At 39.7% G+C, this 22,500-nt stretch overlaps 1 protein-coding gene and 1 pseudogene across 1 annotated transcript in view; both read left to right on the top strand.

Moving 5' to 3' along the window:
* The window catches only part of LOC145390620 (zwei Ig domain protein zig-8-like), a 404,864-nt gene that overhangs the window by 219,045 nt on the left and 163,319 nt on the right, over positions 1-22,500 (top strand). The window lies entirely within an intron of this gene.
* LOC145390835 (5S ribosomal RNA) lies at positions 5,391-5,509 on the top strand (annotated as a pseudogene).

Here is a 22,500-nt window from a genome sequence, read left to right as displayed (position 1 = left end):
AACTTTACCATGCCTACGAATTAACACCTTAGGCCATACAGCACAAGAAAAATGGTAACAACACTTATACTCAAATTAAACAGCAGCTAGATGGCTGGAGACTTCCTGAGCACTAACAAAAATACACTATACAGGGGAGGACAGAGATGTGAACAAAATGAGTAGATCTATGTGGCCATAATGCAGAGACTGAGCTCATTATATAGGGGCCGGCAGAGCTTGATACAACTTGTAAGAAGGACGCGCAAATGAAGCCATAGGGGACAAAGAGTTGACAATCCTGCTCTGAACAACAGAAAGAACGACTTACTCTACTATAAGGGGTAGAAGGGGGGAGTGAGGTAGAACATGCAAGCCTGGTCACTATGGAAGCCACGAGGCGAATCGTGATCAAACATGCAGCATACTGTACGTTAGAATTATACAAAGGATGATGAAATCATAGGCTATGTAACACCTCCCCACAAAGAAAAAGAAATTTACAAAGGAAATTTCTTATTCCTCTAAAACAATCTGTCTGAAGTCTAGATAAGCAATCTGCAATAACATTTTCTTTCCCCTTGACATGTTGTATGTCTAATGAATACTCCTGAAGAAGTAGACTCCATCTTGTCAATCTCTGATTTTTATCTTTAAACTTACTAAGGAATTTCAGTGGGTTATGATCGGTATAAATGACTATGGGGTCAAAACAAGAACACAAACAAAATGAAAAATGCTGTAAACCCAAAATCAAGGCCAAAAGCTCTTTCTCAATAGTTGAGTAGTTCTTTTGAGGTGGAGTGAACTTCTCACTGTAATAAGATACAGGGTGTTCAATACCCTGATCATCCTCTTGCAGCAAAACAGCCCCAGCTCCTGTATCACTTGCGTCAACAGCCATCTTAAAAGGCTTAGCAAAATTTGGAGTAGCGAGCACTGGCTGACTTAATAGGATAGCTTTAAGTTTACTGAAAGAGGATTCACAGTTATCGGTCCAGACAAATTTAACTCTCTTTTTCAGTAGGTCTGTAAGTGGTGATACAAGAATTGAAAAGTTAAGAACAAATCTCCTGTAATAACCTACCATTCCCAAAAATCTTTGTAGCTCTTTCCTACTTTTAGGTCTGGGAAGATCACTTATAACTTGAACCTTAGCTCCTGGTGGTGCAACATGTCCATCACCAATTACGTACCCAAGGTACTGAACTTTAGCTTGACCAAACTCACACTTTGATAAATTAGCTAAAAGATTAGCCTGAATCAAACGCTCAAGAAATTTACTGACATGGCATAGGTGATCTTTCCAGTTGTCACTGAAGATTAATATATCATCAATATAAACAACACACCCTGCCAAACCCTCTGTTACAACATTCATGAGCTTCTGAAAAGTGGCTGGTGCATCTTCATACCATATGGCATTACAGAACATGCAAAAGTCTTTCCTAGTGTTACAAAACATGAGATCTCCCTAGCACGTTCAGTCATAGGTACTTGCCAATATCCCTTTAACAACTCAAACTTACTTATGTACATAGCCTTTCCGATCTTGTCTATGCAATCTTCCACGCGAGGGAGAGGGTAAATGTCTGTTTTGGTTATCTGATTAACACGTCTGTAGTCGATGCTAAGCCGCTGTGACCCCCCTGGCTTAGGGACTAGAGTGACAGGAGAACTCCACTCCCTCTGACAGGGCTCAATCATCTTGTGGTCCAACAGGTAGCCAAGCTCCTTCTTGATGAGAGGAACTTTCACTGGGTTCACACGGTAAGGAAGCAGTTTAATTGGCTTTGCATCTCCAACATCGACATCATGCATCAACACAGTGGTTCTTCCTGGAGTGGCACGGAACACCTGCGGGTACTCCTGCAGTGATGCCGAAAACTCCTACCTTTCCTCGGGAGCTAGATGAGAAAGCTTAGTCTGGAGATCATTCATGATATCAGGATTCTTCCCCAAACTATCACTCAGGCTCATACTGCATGGGAGAGCTTCACTTGCAGACTCGGGTGGAACAGCTGCAGTGCAGACTGGGTTATTTTCGTCCTGCCTGTGATATAACTTTAGCATGTTGATGTGACAACATGCAAGCCTGGTCAGCCCTGGCGATGACATAGTTGACATCACTGAGTTTCTTCTCCACGAAATAAGGACCACTAAACTTGGCTTGAAGAGGTTGCCCATGCACTGGTAGCAGAATCAAAACCTGATCTCCTGGCTGAAAGTGGCGTAACCTGGACTTCTTATCATACCAAGTCTTCATCTTCTCCTGAGCAGCTCCTAAATTCTCTCTCGCCAGCCGTAAAGCAGTGGACAGCCGTTCTTTGAACTTCATCACATACTCCAGCAGGTTGACGTCATCTTCCTCCTACAGCCAGCATTCCTTGAGTAGCTTAAGGGGTCCCCTTACTTCATGGCCAAACAGTAGTTCAAAGGGTGAGAAGCCCAGTGATTCATTTGGAGATTCTCTTGCGGCAAATACAGCGAATGGAAGACCTTTATCCCAGTCTTTCTGATGTTCCAAACAGTATTTCCTGAGTATCGATTTGAGTGTTTGATGATATCTCTCCAACGCTCCTTGGGTCTGAGGATGGTAAGCTGAAGACGTGATCTGCGTGATGCCCAACTCTTTCAGAGACTGCTTGAAAACATTTGACATGAAATTACTTCCCTGGTCTGATGATACCTCCTTGGGCAGACCAAACTTTGTGAAGAACCCTAGCATTTCGTTAACCACGTTCTTTGCTGAGATATTTCTAAGTGGAATGGCTTCAGGATAACGAGTAGCCATATCAATCAGGGTCAGCACATAAGAAAATCCTGAAGAAGTCTTAGGAAGAGGGCCCACAATATCCACCAACACACGGGTGAATGGCACCTCAAAAGGAGGAACGGGAACTAGAGGTGCAACCTTTTCGGTCTGATTACACTTCCCCACAACTTGACAGGTGTGACAAGACTTACAATACCAGGAAACATCTCTGAAGATACCTGGCCAGTAGAAGTGTTTCAAAATGCGTGCCACAGTCTTCCTCATTCCAAGGTGTCCTGCCAAACTGGAATCATGAGCCACTCTAACGATATCCTGCCTACAAACACGAGGGATGACAACTTGATGTACAACCTCCCATTCACAGTCGGCTGATGCTGTTGGGGGTCTCCACTTTCTCATAAGTACTCCTGACTTTATATAATAACAAGTAGAAGCACCAGCTGACTCTTCCTCACTGCAAGCAGAGTTAGCTAGACCTTTCAACTCAGGGTCAGCGACCTTCAACTCAACCAACTCTTGACGAGACAAATTATCAACACTACGGGGTACTGCCTCATCTGGTGAGTGGTCCAAATTAGCAAGAAAAGTGTCAGCTAGGATAACATCATCATCATCATTATCCTCTAAGTCACCAGTAACTTTAGACTTAGCCCTAGTGACAGCACATGCAGAGAACACATCAGGGATATCACAATCCTGTGCCGCAGTCACCGGTTCACCAGACAATTGAGGAGCTGGACACACTTGACTTCCACCAATATCATTTCCAAGTAAGAAAGTTACACCTGACATTGGGAGTGTCTCAACCAACCCAACCATAACGGAACCATTAACAAAACCAGACTCTAAATTCACTCTGCACGGAGGGACAGAGAAGTAATTATTCCCTACACCTTGTAAGATTACAGTTTCATCAGAGGAATTAACATTAGAGCCTAGAACACTGGTCAGCATAAGGGATTGGCAAGCACCTGTATCACGATATATTTTAACTGATTTCCTGTCATTACTGTCCAGAGGACTGACAAAACCATCAGACAGGAAATTAGCGCATTAACTCTTGAGAGTGTCACCCCTATTACTGCTCAAAAGAGAAGCTTCATCATGAGAATTTAATTTACCCCTCAAAGCAGGTTCAGTTAACTCGGTTAAAGAATTCTGGGAACTCTCAAGGGTGGACACTAGACCAAATGACTGAATATTTAAAGACTTCTTTTTGTTCACATCACGCTGTCTCCTGAAACATTTCTCCGTAGTATGACCAAGCTTACTACAATAAGTACATTAACTTTTCTGAAATCTAGAGGTGCAGCTGGTATTTACTTCCTGAGAAACATCATCTTTATTCTCTCTCCTGTTACCTGTACTCTGAGTAGAGGCAACTTACTTACTCTCAGCTTTCCTTTTTTCTTTAGAATATCTCTTGTGAGTGAGAACATATTCATCAGCTAAAACTGCAGCATCAGACAAATTATCTATTCTTTTCTCATCAAGATATAGGCTTACATCTTTGTTAATACACCTTTTGAAGTCCTCCAGCAAAATCATCTGCTTAAATTTATCAAAATCAGAATTTACATTCTTAGAATTTAACCACTGCTCTAACAGATCTTCTTTGATTTTTGCATACTCAACATGGGATTGCTTATCTTGCTTATAAGTTGTCCTAAATTTTACTCTATAGGCTTCAGGAACAAGCTCATAGGCCTTAAGAATCAAACTCTTAACTACACCATAATTATCAGATTGATCCTGAGGCAAAGATGCATAAGTTACTTGAGCTTTACCGGTGAGAACACTCTGAAGGAGTACTGGCCAATACTATTTGGGCCAATTAAAACCTGTAGCTACCCTCTCGAACAACTGAAAATACTTTGTTAAATCAGATTGATTAAAAGGAGGGACAAGTTTAACATTTTTAGCCACATCAAAATCATCAGAGCTAGATGATCCAGTTCCACCTTGTTTCATGCGATACTCATGGTCTGCCTGAATCCTAGCATGTTCAATTTGTGCCTGAGCATGTGCCTGTGCCTCCTGAATACGAGCCTGAGACTCAGCCTCCTTAGCCTCAGCCTCCTTAGCACGAGCCTCCTGCAGGACTAGCTGTAACATAGCTATTTCAATCTGCGTTTGCTCATCTGGAGGAGTTACATTAAACAAGCTTCTATTAATCATGTCAACAATTTGATCTTTAGACTGATGAGAGCGAACAGCAATTCCCAATTGTTGAGCAACAAGCTTAAGTTCATTCTTTGTTCTGTTTTCTACATCACACACTGTTTGCTCATTTGACAAAAAATCTTTGGCTTCATCAAGAGTAGAAATAGTAGACATCATGAATAAATCACAGTCACAAAATATCAAGCAATATCCTTATGATAATATCCTGAATATCCTGATAAGAGGTCGCCAAATTTATGTTACGGAACAGAGAGAGATAATGAACACTTCAAGTGAGAATACTAAAATCACTACTGTCCCGTAAAGTTCCAGGTTCAAAATAAAAGACTTAGGTAAAATTACAAGTTAAAGTTTAATGCTCAAACTAACAACTAAACATTCAGGACTCATAAGGATAATGGAATGGCAAAATAGGCTACATATATGGTTAACTGCAATAGTCTCTATTAACATGAATTTCCATACCACGTTGAGTACACCGCTTCCCGTCCGATCAGCGAAGTTAAGCAACGTTGGGTCTGGTTAGTACTTGGATGGGTGACCGCCTGGGAACACCAGATGCTGTTGGCATCCCTACGTGTCAAGTGGGGTTGGTGGAGGATTAGTGCCCCTCCCTGTAAAACAATTAACTTTAAACTCTTGGCCACCCCGTTTGGGATACATGGCATCTGACAATGAATGAATGAATGAATATTTATCTAAGTCAGCCCTGATAAATGAGAAATCCGGATAATGCTCAGTTAAAGCAAGATATAGTATTACAGATACAAAATATTATTAATATTTGCTGACATTAAAAACTCTACATGAAACACAAAAACCTTACTATGCCTACGAATTAACACCTTAGGCCATACAGCACAAGAAAAATGGTAACAACACTTATACTCAAATTAAACAGCAGCTAGATGGTTGGAGACTTCCTGAGCACTAACAAAAATACACTATACAGGGGAGGACAGAGATGTGAACAAAATGAGGAGTAGATCTAAGTGGCCATAATGTAGAGACTGAGCTCATTATATAGGGGCCGGCAGAGCTTCATACAACTTGTAAGAAGGACGTGCAAATGAAGCCATAGGGGACAAAGAGTTGACAATCCTGCTCTGAACAACAGAAAGAACGACTTACTCTACTATAAGGGGTAGAAGGGGGGAGTGAGGTAGAACATGCAAGCCTGGTCACTATGGAAGCCACGAGGCGAATCGTGATCAAACATGCAGCATACTGTACGTTAGAATTATACAAAGGATGATGAAATCATAGGCTGTGTAACACCTCCCCACAAAGAAAAAGAAATTTACAAAGGAAATTTCTTATTCCTCTAAAACAATCTGTCGAAAGTCTAGATAAGCAATCTGCAATAACATTTTCTTTCCCCTTGACATGTTGTATGTCTAATGAATACTCCTGAAGAAGTAGACTCCATCTTGTCAATCTCTGATTTTTATCTTTAAACTTACTAAGGAATTTCAGTGGGTTATGATCGGTATAAATGACTATGGGGTCAAAACCAGAACACAAACAAAATGAAAAATGCTGTAAACCCAAAATCAAGGCCAAAAGCTCTTTCTCAATAGTTGAGTAGTTCTTTTGAGGTGGAGTGAACTTCTTACTGTAATAAGATACAGGGTGTTCAATACCTTGATCATCCTCTTGCAGCAAAACAGCCCCAGCTCCTGTATCACTTGCGTCAACAGCCATCTTAATAGGCTTAGCAAAATTTGGAGTAGCGAGCACTGGTTGACTTAATAGGATAGCTTTAAGTTTACTGAAAGAGGATTCACAGTTATCGGTCCAGACAAATTTAACTCTCTTTTTCAGTAGGTCTGTAAGTGGTGATACAAGAATTGAAAAGTTAAGAACAAATCTCCTGTAATAACCTACCATTCCCAAAAATCTTTGTAGCTCTTTCCTACTTTTAGGTCTGGGAAGATCACTTATAACCTGAACCTTAGCTCCTGGTGGTGCAATATGTCCATCACCAATTACATACCCAAGGTACTGAACTTTAGCTTGACCAAACTCACACTTTGATAAATTAGCTACAAGATTAGCCTGAACCAAACGCTCAAGAAATTTACTGACATGGCATAGGTGATCTTTCCAGTTGTCACTGAAGATTAATATATCATCAATATAGACAACACACCCTGCCAAACCCTCTGTTACAACATTCATGAGCTTCTAAAAAGTGGCTGGTGCATCTTCATACCATATGGCATTACAGAACATGCAAAAGTCTTTCCTAGTGTTAGAAAACATGAGATCTCCCTAGCACGTTCAGTCATAGGTACTTGCTAATATCCCTTTAACAAATCAAACTTACTTATGTACCTAGCCTTTCCGATCTTGTCTATGCAATCTTCCACGCGAGGGAGAGGGTAAGTGTCTGTTTTGGTTATCTGATTAACACGTCTGTAGTCGATGCTAAGCCGCTGTGACCCCCCTGGCTTAGGGACTAGAGTGACAGGAGAACTCCACTCCCTCTGACAGGGCTCAATCATCTTGTGGTCCAACAGGTAGCCAAGCTCCTTCTTGATGAGAGGAACTTTCACTGGGTTCACACGGTAAGGAAGCAGTTTAATTGGCTTTGCAGCTCCAACATCGACATCATGCATCAACACAGTGGTTCTTCCTGGAGTGGCACGGAACACTTGCGGGTACTCCTGCAGTGATGCCGAAAACTCCTACCTTTCCTCGGGAGCTAGATGAGAAAGCTTAGTCTGGAGATCATTCATGATATCAGGATTCTTCCCCAAACTATCACTCAGGCTCATACTGCATGGGAGAGCTTCACTTGCAGACTCGGGTGGAACAGCTACAGTGCAGACTGGGTTATTTTCGTCCTGCCTGTGATATAACTTTAGCATGTTGATGTGACAAAGTTGCTTGTTCTTTGTACGATCTGGTGTGGCAATGACATAGTTGACATCACTGAGTTTCTTCTCCACGAAAGAAGGACCACTAAACTTGGCTTGAAGAGGTTGCCCATGCACTGGTAGCAGAATCAAAACCTGATCTCCTGGCTGAAAGTGGCGTAACCTGGACTTCTTATCATACCAAGTCTTCATCTTCTCCTGAGCAGCTCCTAAATTCTCTCTCGCCAGCTGTAAAGCAGTGGACAGCCGTTCTTTGAACTTCATCACATACTCCAGCAGGTTGACGTCATCTTCCTCCGACAGCCAGCATTCCTTGAGTAGCTTAAGGGGTCCTCTTACTTCATGGCCAAACAGTAGTTCAAAGGGTGAGAAGCCCAGTGATTCATTTGGAGATTCTCTTGCGGCAAACACAACGAATGGAAGACCTTTATCCCAGTCTTTCTGATGTTCCAAATAGTATTTCCTAAGCATCGATTTGAGTGTTTGATGATATCTCTCCAACACTCCTTGGGTCTGAGGATGGTAAGCTGAAGACGTGATCTGGGTGATGCCCAACTCTTTCAGAGACTGCTTGAAAACATTTGACATGAAATTACTTCCCCGGTCTGATGATACCTCCTTGGGCAGTCCATACTTTGTGAAGAACCCTAGCATTTCCTTAACCACGTTCTTTGCTGAGATATTTCTAAGTGGAATGGCTTCAGGATAACGAGTAGCCATATCAATCAGGGTCAACACATAAGAAAATCCTGAAGAAGTCTTAGGAAGAGGGCCCACAATATCCACCAACACACGGGTGAATGGCGCCTCAAAAGGAGGAACGGGAACTAGAGGTGCAACCTTTTCGGTCTGATTACACTTCCCCACAACTTGACAGGTGTGACAAGACTTACAATACCAGGAAACATCTCTGAAGATACCTGGCCAGTAGAAGTGTTTCAAAATGCGTGCCACAGTCTTCCTCATTCCAAGGTGTCCTGCCAAACTGGAATCATGAGCCACTCTAACGATATCCTGCCTACAAACACGAGGGATGACAACTTGATGTACAACCTCCCATTCACAGTCGGCTGATGCTGTTGAGGGTCTCCACTTTCTCATAAGTACTCCTGACTTTATATAATAACAAGTAGAAGCACCAGCTGACTCTTCCTCACTGCAAGCAGAGTTAGCTAGACCTTTCAACTCAGGGTCAGCGACCTTCAACTCAACCAACTCTTGACGAGACAAATTATCAACACTACGGGGTACTGCCTCATCTGGTGAGTGGTCCAAATTAGCAAGAAAAGTGTCAGCTAGGATAACATCATCATCATCATTATCCTCTAAGTCACCAGTAACTTTAGACTAAGCCCTAGTGACAGCACATGCAGAGAACACATCAGGGATATCACAATCCTGGGCCGCAGTCACCGGTTCACCAGACAATTGAGGAGCTGGACACACTTGACTTCCACCAATATCATTTCCAAGTAAGAAAGTTACACCTGACCTTGGGAGTGTCTCAACCAACCCAACCATAACGGAACCATTAACAAAACCAGACTCTAAATTCACTCTGCACGGAGGGACAGAGAAGTAATTATTCCCTACACCTTGTAAGATTACAGTTTCATCAGAGGAATTAACATTAGAGCCTAGAACACTGGTCAGCATAAGGGATTGGCAAGCACCTGTATCACGATATATTTTAACTGATTTCCTGTCATTACTGTCCAGAGGACTGACAAAACCATCAGACAGGAAATTAGCACATGAACTCTTGAGAGTGTCACCCACATTACTGCTCAAAAGAGGAGCTTCATCATGAGAATTTAATTTACCCCTCAAAGCAGGTTCAGTTAACTCGGTTAAAGAATTCTGGGAACTCTCAAGGGTGGACACTAGACCAAATGACTGAATATTTAAAGACTTCTTTTTGTTCACATCACGCTGTCTCCTGAAACATTTCTCCATAGTATGACCAAGCTTACTACAATGAGTACATTTACTTTTCTGAAATCTAGAGGTGAAGCTGGTATTTACTTCCTGAGAAACATCATCTTTATTCTCTTTCCTGTTACCTGTACTCTGAGTAGAGGCAACTTACTTACTCTCAGCTTTCCTTTTTTCTTTAGAATATCTCTTGTGAGTGAGAACATATTCATCAGCTAAAACTGCAGCATCAGACAAATTATCTATTCTTTTCTCATCAAGATATAGGCTTTCATTATTATTAATACACCTTTTGAAGTCCTCCAGCAAAATCATCTGCTTAAATTTATCAAAATCAGAATTTACATTCTTAGAATTTAACCACTGCTCTAACAGATTTTCTTTGATTTTTGCATACTCAATATGGGATTGCTTATCTTGCTTATAAGTTGTCCTAAATTTTACTCTATAGGCTTCAGGAACAAGCTCATAGGCCTTAAGAATCAAACTCTTAACTACACCATAATTATCAGATTGATCCTGAGGCAAAGATGCATAAGTTACTTGAGCTTTACCGGTGAGAACACTCTGAAGGAGTACTGGCCAATACTTTTTGGGCCAATTAAAACCTGTAGCTACCCTCTCAAACAACTGAAAATACTTTGTTAAATCAGATTCATTAAAAGGAGGGACAAGTTTAACATTTTTAGCCACATCAAAATCATCAGAGCTTGATGATCCAGTTCCACCTTGTTTCATGCGATACTCATGGTCTGCCTGAATCCTAGCAAGTTCAATTTGTGCCTGAGCCTGTGCCTGTGCCTCCTGAATACGAGCCTGAGACTCAGCCTCCTTAGCCTCAGCCTCCTTAGCACGAGCCTGAAACTCAGCCTCCTTAGCACAAGCCTCCTGCAGGACTAGCTGTAACATAGCTATTTCAATCTGCGTTTGCTCATCTGGAGGAGTTACATTAAACAAGCTTTTATTAATCATGTCAACAATTTGATCTTTAGACTGATGAGAGCGAACGGCAATTCCCAATTGTTGAGCAACAAGCTTAAGTTCATTCTTTGTTCTGTTTTCTGCATCACACACTGTTTGCTCATTTGACAAAAAATCTTTGGCTTCATCAAGAGTAGTAATAGTAGACATCATGAATAAATCACAGTCACAAAATATCAAGTAATATCCTTATGATAATATCCTGAATATCCTGATAAGAGGTCGCCAAATTTATGTTACGGAACAGAGAGAGATAATGGACACTTCAAGTGAGAATGCTAAAATCACTACTGTCCCGCAAAGTTCCAGGTTCAAAACAAAAGACTTAGGTAAAATTACAAGTTAAAGTTTAATGCTCAAACTAACAACTAAACATTCAGGACTCATAAGGATAATGGAATGGCAAAACAGGTTACATATATGGTTAACTGCAATAGCCTCTATTAACATGAATTTAGCAAGAGCAAATTTACCTAAGTCAGCCCTGATAAATGAGAAAACCGGATAATGCTCAGTTAAAGCAAGATATAATATTACAGATACAAAATATTATTAATAATGGCTGACATTAAAAACTCTACATGAATCACAAAAACCTTACCATGCCTACGAATTAACACCTTAGGCCATACAGCACAAGAAAAATGGTAACAACACTTATACTCAAATTAAACAGCAGCTAGATGGCTGGAGACTTCCTGAGCATTCACAAAAATACACTATACAGGGGAGGACAGAGATGTGAACAAAATGAGGAGTAGATCTAAGTGGCCATAATGCAGAGACTTAGCTCATTATATAGGGGCCGGCAGAGCTTGATACAACTTGCAAGAAGGACGCGCAAATGAAGCCATAGGGGACAAAGAGTTGACAATCCTGCTCTGAACAACAGAAAGAACGACTTACTCTACTATAAGGGGGAGAAGGGGGGAGTGAGGTAGAACACGCAAGCCTGGTCACTATGGAAGCCACGAGGCGAATCGTGATCAAACATGCAGCATACTGTACGTTAGAATTATACAAAGGATGATGAAATCATAGGCTATGTAACAATGTACATTAAACTGCTACAATAAACCCGATATTAGTTTGAACATGGACACAGAAAGTGTCTGGGTTGAAATTAGTAACATGGAGAAATTAGTCCTAGAAACTATTTATAGATCTCCAAAACTAAGTTGAACAGTTAGTAAATATCTTTGGGAGAAAATTAGGAAACGGTCACAATCCAGTTTAGAAATCATTGTAGAGGATCTTAACCTGCCAAGGTTAGATTGGCGAAATCAGACGGGATGCGGTCAGAGGAATTTCTCGAGGTAGTACTTATAATTTCCTTTATCAGTATATTAGGGAGCCCACTAGAGGTAATAATATACTAGATCTGATTTTACCAGATAGAGAAATCGTCATTAGAGATCTAGAAGTTGGCGGATGACTTCGTAAAAGCGAATATAAAAGAAATTAAGTATAAATTTATTTATTTTTCTATGAAAGGAAGAAGGAACCAAAGGCCAGGAGCCCAAAAACCGTTCCTTCCAAGAAAAAAAAAAAAATACAGAAGAGAGCCAAATTCAAGATCTGCTAATTTCGAGTTGCCTGGACACACTGCGTTTGAAAGACTGGAGAGCATAGGAAGTAGGAAATACAGACAGAGGGAGACAGTTCCAGAGCTGACCTGTTGCATAAATGAAGGACTGGGAGTAACGGTTAACTCTTGCATTAGAGAATTGGGCAGAAAAGGGAAGAGAGTTTGTTTCAAGACGCACCCATTGTAGAGATGGAGGGATGCAAGCAGACAGTTCAGAGAAGCAGTGACCATTGATGTAGTGACAGAAAAGAGATAAAGATGCAACAGTGTGGCGAAAACAGAGCTTGAAGGGAGCCAGTAACAGGAGTAGATTAAATGAGACGAAAAGCCTTTGACTCCACCCTATTGAGAAGAGCTGTATGTGGGGAGCCTCCCCACACACGAGAGTTGTACTCTACACAGGGGCGAATAAAACCTGTGCATAAAGTCAGTAACTGTGCAGGGGTGAAGAAAGAATAGAGTCGGCTTAGCACACCTAATCTCTTGGAAGCAGATTTTACAAGAGATGTAATATGATCTTTCCAAGATAAATCCCGAGAGAATGAAACCCCAAGTATGTTTAAGGGTGATGATGGACTGTTCTGGACATTATTATTTGGGATGTCTGTTCTACTGAAAACCCGTAAACCGTTCCTACTTTTCGTCTAGGAGATTTTGATGGATTAAGAGCTTATTTTAGAACGGCATTCCATGGGAAGACTGGTTACTTTAGGGAGAGTCAGGTCACTGGGGAGCCTAAGGTCATAGGTGAGGGGCTGGAGATGGGTAGAAATGTGCACCAGGTCACTGGAGAAGCTCAAGTCATAGGTGAGGTACGGGACATAGGTGGGAGTGTAGTTCAGGTGACGGAGATTACCTCAGGTCCAGTACCAAGCAGCCGTTTGGTCAGTAAGAAATATGATGAGTTAGTAAATATAATACACGGAGGCCAAGATAGATATACTCGTATCCCTTAAAAAACGTTTAGAACGAATAATTCAGAACCGAGATGGTTAAACAACAGATTAAAATCTCTCATAGGCCAAAGGAAAGGAATGTATAGAAAAATAAAAAGTGGACAGGAACCCTTACGAAACTGGTGCTCAATTTCGAGTAGGGAAGTGAAGAGAGGGATATGAAATTAATTTGCTAGATAATCGAAAGAAAACCCCAAGGGTTTTCGTCAAACCTACCGTACGAAAAATAAAGATAGGGTTATACTCTTAGAACAGAATCAGGTAATATCACAATTTAAGATAAAGAAATGTGCTCTGTCCTAAAATAATTATTTCGCATCAGTCTTTACCAAGGAAAGTCTTGACTTGGTCCCTCAACCAGCAAATATTTACAACGATAATGCGGACAATATTCTTAGTAAAATATCCATGATTAAGAAAGACGTACTGAAAGAAGTTAATACGTTAAAACCTCAAAAATAGCCCAACGAGGAATTATGTCAGCTATTTATGACGCTATTTAATGATTCATTGAGTTTAGGAGATGTTCCAGAGGCGTGGAAAACCGCAAACGTAGTACCCATTTTTGAAAAGGATGATCAATCATGTCCGTCGAATTATCGTCCGATAAGTCTAAAAACAGTCTTAGGAAAAATGTTAGTCTATTTTGGCAAATAAAATTAGAGAACACTTAGGCTAGATAGATTTTATCTTATAAATGAAAGTAAGACTGGGTCCAGGCAAGAATGATCCTGCCTCAAAAACTTAGTTATTCTTGTCGCAGGTCTATGAGGCAGTAAATGACGATAAAGCTTGCGATATTATTTATCTGGATTTCAATAAAACCATGATAGGGTCACACACGAAAGGTTAGTTATAAAGGTTAGAACACATGGTATAGATGGCTATATCTTAAAATGGGTAGGATCCTGACTGAAGGGACGAAAGCAGAAAGTTTTGATAAAAAGTCCTAAGTCAGACTGAGGATTAGTTACTACAGTCTATCGATGTACAGTCCTGTCGCGGTTTTGTCCGAAGATTAAGTGCAACATTTGAAACATTATGAAAGCTCTACCACAGCTACATGTTCGTGGTTGGCTAGCCTGACTTCGTCAAGCTTAATATCTGCTGCTGATGGGATGACGGTATGAATGAACCCATGAAATTCCGAAGCCTTAACATCGACTCGCAAGAACTGCTGATTCCGAACTTCGTATGAGAGACGAAATGCCAACGGTTAGGCGATGATCACCTGACATTTCATCTTACATCTTACCACAAAACGTCTAGCAGACCTACTATACCATGGTATGGAGAGGTCAAGCAACATGCATCCAACTAATAGGAATATGAGGTGGCATGATCTTCCTGTATTTTCTGGAAACGAATCCTGAACAGAAAGCTCAAACGTTTGATATAGGCATAACCATATAAAGGTGGATTAGGATTTCAGGAGGAAAGAACAACGGAGAACCGTTATCATTCAGGTCGTCCTCGTCTTACCACAACACTATAGGACCAGGAAATAATCACAACGATGGAAGCAGCACCCGCAAGCAGTGCTTACGCCTTAAGAAACGAAGTGCACCTAGAATGAAGCACACGAACAGTTGTGCGAAGACTTAAGTCGCCTGGTTTATGTGTTCGACCTCGTCTGTGGGATTCAGTTTGCCGGCTATTCTAAAAGAAAAAAATCAGTTATCATAATAGAATAACTCTGTTGCCATGTGTTGAATATTTTGTTTTACAATGCTTAAATAATGTCCCAGGTCATAATTATCAACATGACTAGCTAATTACAGTTAATAAAGATGGAGAACTGACTTCAGAACACATATTAAGATAGCTAAATTGTAACGTTGAGAATGTTGTCATAAAAATAAAAGATCATAAATGCTTCATAAATACTAAATATAAACAGCAGTCAGAAAGATTTAATAATTATGTAGATTAGTCTCGGTAAGTTGCAAAAAAATTACATGCTGGCATCCACAGGCTGGTCAACTTGAGCAAATGGCAACTCAAGTCAGTGCTACCAACCGATCGTTCAACACAAAGCAGACCGCTGCAAAACTATAGTCTTTCAACAGCTATTTCACCAAATTTCACGACACGACTTTTGTCTTTGATTGTACCGCAGGGATCAGTACTTGGTCCCTTATTATCTGTTTTATATATATATATATATATATATATATATATATATATATATATATATATATATATATATATATATATATATATATATATATGATCTAGAGCATGGGTGGGGAACCTTTCTCCTATTAAGGACCATTAGGATATTTTTAACATCATTCGCGGGCCATACAAAATTATCAACTTAAATTGAACATCTTGTTGGTTGATATTTTATTTGGTTGATATTTAACTGAATTTAAGTAACCTGTTGTCCAGTACAATATATATCTATATATATATATATATATATATATATATATATATATATATATATATATATATATATATATATATATACATATATATATATATATATATATATATATATATATATATATATATATATATATATATATATATATATATATATATATATATATATATATATATATATATATATATATATATATTCGTTCATGAGTTTATGAAATTGCATTTATGAACTGCCTCGCGGGCCTGATCAAATGGTCTTGTGGGCCTTATACGGCCCGGAGGCCGGACGTTCCCCACCCCTGATCTAGAGTCTAGACTTAGGAATCACTGGCGGTCTTAGCAACTTTGCTGATGACACATAAATAGGGCGTATCATGTACTCAAATGTCGATTACATTAACTTACAAAAGAAAATCGATACATTGTGCAAATGGTCTAAAAATCGGCAAATATACATTAATGTTGAAAAATGTAAAGTACTTAACTTGGGCGAGACCACTGGAGGTACTAAATACAACTGAGATAAGAAATTAATAAAGCGGAATGTGAGACAGATTTTGGAGTTAGGGTTGATAAAGACTTCAGACCAAGGCAATTGTGTATTAATGCTAGAAATAAAGCAAATAGGGTTCTAGGATTTATTTTGCAAAGCGTGAGCAACAGGAAATCTAAAGTAATATTGAAATTTATCTAGCATTAGTAAGGCCACATTTAGAATACGCCATGCAGTTTTGCTGTCTGTATTATAGAATGAATATAAATTCGTTAGAAAATGTACAAAGAAGAATGACGAAAATGGTACATTATGTTCAGAACCTTTCACATGATTACAGACTAAAAAGATTAAATTTGCTCTCACCGGAAAGGCATAGAGCAAGGGGAGACTTAACTGGGGTGTTTATATGGATGAAAGGGATAAAGAAGAGAGATATTAGCAAGGTAGTTAAGGTAAGTATACAGGATAGGACTAAAATTAACGGTTTCAAACTGGATAAATTCCGTTTTAGTAAGGAAATAGGTAGGAGTTGGTTTGGCAATAGCTTCGTAGAGTGAAATAAACTATTTAGTAGTTTAGTTGCTATCCCTTCCATAGAAAGTTTCATGCGTGGGCTAGATAAGCATATGACAAATAAGAGGTGTACCTAAACAGAAATCTTATAACCAGTACTAATTTATTCTTTTTCCTTTTCAGGTTACACTATGATAGTAGGGTGTGTCAATTTGGGGGGAAACATTAAGATTTGTATAAATTCAAGAACTACTAGTGATAAAATGTTGCATTTTTGTATTGGTTAATTAAATTAGTCTATAAAATATAGATTAAAAATCTTTACCTACGTCAATTTTGTATTGAAATGTGCCAGTATTACAGTTGGCAATATAAACAGTAGTACTATAACGCTGAACCTTCTTATTTAAGTCATCAAGAAATTGCCAATTTGTATATGTTCAACACAGTTTTACAAAATTAATCAAAAACATCAATTCTTTCTTTTGTTTCTGTCCATGAGATCTTAGCTGACCATTTGACCCCTGATATAGGGATCTCTTCTGATAAAATCAGGCTTAATCTCCAACTCCGTTGCTTCATTCAGCATTATCCCCTGAGGTCCTGTCCTCCTATTGCAACTAAGTGTTTTCCCATCCAGAGCAATCGCTAGGCGTCTCAGTGCCAATTCATCAGTGTGTAGATTCACAATCTATCCAAACAAATTTCTTCTGGGGTTTGTTTTCAACACAGTACATTATTCCTCCCTCCCAACCACTGTTGACATTGCATGAATCACCCCCAGTAGCTTGAAGAGTCTTGTCTGCTCCTCTGTTCCCCAACCATTCTTCCAAATTGTCGTCAGTAATTTCAGAATGTCTTCTCTTTAATAGCTTTATCAGGAACAGTGTACCACAAAAATGTACCATGAAGTTCCGTACACACTGTAAAGTGTTCGTCTTTTACAGCACCTGGATAGATTCTTCCAGTGTCTTTTGCTTCCAACATTACCTTGGTCTCATCACGACGAGCATCATAGAAAATACATGTGATCAATTTCATTCTTCCTAAGCTCCTCATCAAAAGTCATAATCAGTTTTCCAATAATTCTCTCCTGAGCCCTTCTGACCTTGTTATAGTCAACAACCAAAGTAGTACCAAACTCACTGATGAGACTTGCATCAATTCACGCAGCAGTAGCAATCTCTGCAGTCTCTCAAAGTACAGTGTGGTGTCTGAGGCTTTCCAGAGCTATGTTAGCTATGTTTTCAGTGTTGTATTTTGCTCTCTTCACAGTTTTAACAGAAGCACCATAAGCCTCAGCTTCAGCTGCCAAGTAATCACAATCTTTCTCAGCTACTGATGCTGCAGTATCATCAGATTCTTCTTGTTCAAGCAGGGATCTCCTTATTTCTTCTTCTTGTTTAGTCTTCTGACTTTTCTTATTTTTCAGTATTTTCCTAGTTTGTATAAATTTACGCGTTTTTTTTTTTGCAAAATTTCAACACAAAATTGAAGTAGGTAGTTTACATGTAAGACAAAAAATAAACATATTTATGTTATCGAGAAAAAAGTCTTCTATTTGAGTACTGGTAATTTTAAAGACATTGATTTTTGCCAATATTAACTCACCGTGCTATGGTAGTCTCTTTTTTCCTTTCACACTTTCCTATAAAATGTCCACGCCAGTCATTCCATACTGCGTGGAGTTCCTTCTGACTTTTTCCTGCCGGCTTCAGCTGGAAAGTTAGGACGGCGGGGGAGAGCCTTCTTCTTTGCTCTCCTTACCTCATTCTAGTAGTTTAGGTACTCTTTAGGAGTTGCCTAGCATGGGCCAACGGGCCGACTGCAGTATCCTCTCTTCTTATGTTATTACGTTTAGAACATTGGTTAGTTGTCAGCAATTTAGTCAGCTCCCTCGGGAATTTCCCCACCGTCTTTCTGTATAAAAATGACAGGTGTACTCCACCTCCTTCACTTTGCTCTCCCCTGAAGATGTGATTACACGAAAGTGTTCGTGATATTTTGTTTTTCCTAAGTCCATGTGGATATCAGCATATCTATGAATCACATGTTATGAATATATATATATATATATATATATATATATATATATATATATATATATATATATCTCTATTGTTACATAGCCTATGATTTCATCATCCTTTGTGTAATTCTAACGTACAGTGTGCTGCATGTTTGATCACGAGCGTGTTCTGCCTCAGTCCCCCCCTTCTACCGTTATAGTAGAGTAAGTCGTTCTTTCTGTTGTTCAGAGCGGGATTGTCAACTCTTTGTTCCCATGGCTTCATTTGCGCGTCCTTCTTACAAGTTGTATCAAGCTCTACTGGCCCCTATATAATGAGCTCAGTCTCTGCATCATTGCCACTTAGATCTACTCCTCATTTTGTTCACATCTCTGTCCTCCCCTGTACCGTTATTATTATTGTGAGTGCTCCGGAAGTCTCCAACCATCTAGCAGCTGTGTAATTTGAGTATAACTGTTATTGCATTTTTTCCTTGTACTGTGTAGCATAAGGTGTTGATTTGTAGGCCTAGTGAGGTTTTTTTGTAATTTATGTAGGATTCATTTTGTCAGCCAGTTTTAATATTATTTTGTATCTGTAATAATTTATCTTGCATTAACTGAGCATTACCCAGTGTATTTTCATTTTATCAGGGCTGACTTAGATATATTTACTCTTGCTAATTTCGTGTTAATAGAGGCTATTGCAGTTAACCATATATTTAACCTGTTTTTGCCATTACATTATCCTTATGAGTCCTGAATGTTTTGTTGTTAGTTTGAGCATTAAACTTTAACTTGTAATTTTACCTAACTCTTTTATTTTGAACCTGGACCTTTACGGGACAGTAGTGATTAAGTATTCTCACTTAAAGTGTACATTATCTTTCTCTGTTCCGTAACATAAATTTGGCGACCTCATATCAGGATATTCAGGATATTATCATAAGGATATTGCTTGATATTTTGTGACTGTTACTTATTCATGATGTCTACTATTACTACACTTGATGAAACCAAAGATTTTTTGTCAAATGTGCAAACAGTGTGTGATGTAGAAAACAGAACAAAGAATGAACTTAAGCTTGTTGCTCAACAATTGGGAATTGCTGTTCGCTCTCATCATTCTAAAGATCAAATTGTTGACATGATTAATGAAAGCTTGTTTAATGTAACTCCTCCAAATGAGCAAACGCAGATTGAATTAGCTAAGTTACAGCTAGCCCTGCAGGAGGCTCGTGTGAAGGAAGCTGAATTTCAAGCACGTGCTAAGGAGGCTGAGTCTCAGGCTAAGGAGGCTTGTGTTAAGGAGGCTGAGTTTCACGCACAAGTTGAACTTGCAAGGATTCAGGCAGACCATGAGTATCGCATGAAACAAGGTGGAACTGGATCATCTAGCTCTGATGATTTTGATGTGGCTAAAAATGTTAAACTTGTCCCTCCTTTTAATGAATCAGATTTAACAAAGTATTTTCAGTTGTTTGAGAGGGTAGCTACAGTTTTTATTGGCCCAAGGAGTATTGGCCAGTACTCCTTCAGAGTGTTCTCACCGGTAAAGCTCAAGTAACTTATGCATCTTTGCCTCAGGATCAATCTGATAATTATGATGTAGTTAAGAGCTTGATTCTTAAGGCCTATGAGCTCGTTCCTGAAGCCTATAGAGTAAAATTTAGGACAACTTACAAGCAAGATAAGCAATCCCATGTTGAGTATGCAAAAATCAAAGAAGATCTGTTAGAGCAGTGGTTGAATTCTAAGAATGTGGATTCTGATTTTGGTAAATTTAAGCAGATGATTTTGCTGGAGAACTTCAAAAGGTGTGTTAATAATGATGTAAGCCTATATCTTGATGAGAAAAGAATAGATAATTTGTCTGATGCTGCAGTTTTAGCTGATGAATATGTTCTCACTCACAAGAGATATTCTAAAGAAAAAGGGAAAGCTGAGAGTAAGTAAGTTGCCTCTACTCAGAGTACAGGTAACAGGAAAGAGAATAAAGATGATGTTTCTCAGGAAGTAAATACCAGCTTCACCTCTAGATTTCAGAAAAGTAAATGTACTTATTGTAGTAAGCTTGGTCATACTATGGAGAAATGTATCAGGAGACAGCGTGATGTGAACAAAAAGGAGTCTTTAAATATTCAGTCAATTGGTCTAGTGTCCACCCTTGAGAGTTCCCAGAATTCCTTAACTGAGTTAACTGAACCTGCTTTGAGGGGTAACTTAAATTCTCATGATGGAGCTCCTCTTTTGAGCAGTAACGTGGGTGAGACTCTCAAGAGTTCATGTGCTAATTTCCTGTCTGATGGTTTTGTCAGTCCTCTGGACAATAATGACAGGAAATCAGTTAAAATATATCGTGATACAGGTGCTTGCCAATCCCTTATGCTGACCAGTGTTCTAGGCTCTAATGTTAATTCCTCTGATGAAACTGTAATCTTACAAGGTGTAGGAAATAATTACTCCTCTGTCCCTCTGTGCAGAGTGAATTTAGAGTCTGGTTTTGCTAATGGTTCCGTTATGGTTGGGTTGGTTGAGACACTCCCAATGTCAGGTGTAACTTTCTTACTTGGAAATGATATTGGTGGAAGTCAAGTGTGTCCAGCTCCTCAGTTGTCTAGTGAGCCAGTGGCTGCGTCCCAGGATTGTGATGTCCCTGATGTGTTCCCTGCATGTGCTGTCACTAGGGCTAAGTCTAAAGTTACTGGTGATTTAGAGGATAATGATGATGATGATGTTATCCTAGCTGACACTTTTCTTGCTAATTTGGACCACTCACCAGATGAGGCAGTACCCCGTAGTGTTGATAATTTGTCTCGTCAAGAGTTGGTTGAGTTGCAGGTTGCTGACCCTGAGTTGAAAGGTCTAGCTAAATCTGCTTGCAGTGAGGAAGAGTCAGCTGGTGCTTCTACTTGTTATTATATGAAGTCAGGAGTACTTATGAGGAAGTGGAGACCCCCAACAGTATCAGCCGACTGTGAATGGGAGGTTGTACATCAAGTTGTCATCCCTCGTGTTTGTAGGCAGGATATCATTAGAGTGGCTCATGATTCCAGTTTGGCAGGACACCTTGGAGTGAGGAAGACTGTGGCACGCATTTTGAAACACTTCTACTGGCCAGGTATCTTCAGGGATGTTTCCTGGTATTGTAAGTCTTGTCACACCTGTCAGGTTGTGGGGAAGTGTAATCAGACCGAAAAGGTTGCACCTCTAGTTCCCATTCCTCCTTTTGAGGCGCCATTCACCCATGTGTTGGTGGATATTGTGGGCCCTCTTCCTAAGACTTCTTCAGGACTTTCTTATGTGTTGACCCTGATTGATATGGCTACTCGTTATCCTGAAGCCATTCCACTTAGAAATATCTCAGCAAAGAACGTGGTTAAGGAAATGCTAGGGTTCTTCACAAAGTTTGGTCTGCCCAAGGAGGTACAGTCAGACAGGGGAAGTAATTTCATGTCAAACGTTTTCAAGCAGTCTCTGAAAGAGTTGGGCATCACCCAGATCACGTCTTCAGCTTACCATCCCCAGACCCAAGGAGCGTTGGAGAGATATCATCAAACACTCAAATCGATGCTCAAGAAATACTGTTTGGAACATCAGAAAGACTGGGATAAAGGTCTTCCATTCGTTGTGTTTGCCGCAAGAGAATCTCCAAATGAATCACTGGGCTTCTCACCTTTTGAACTACTGTTTGGCCATGAAGTAAGAGGACCCCTTAAGTTACTCAAGGAATGCTGGCTGTCGGAGGAAGATGACGTCAACCTGCTGGAGTATGTGATGAAGTTCAAAGAACGGCTGTCCACTGCTTTAC

This window comes from Coenobita brevimanus, chromosome 15, assembly GCF_032717465.1.
Source record: "Coenobita brevimanus isolate Jiangsu-jjx chromosome 15, ASM3271746v2, whole genome shotgun sequence".
NCBI lineage: Eukaryota > Metazoa > Arthropoda > Malacostraca > Decapoda > Coenobitidae > Coenobita > Coenobita brevimanus.
This window is presented reverse-complemented; position numbering and strand designations above follow the sequence as displayed.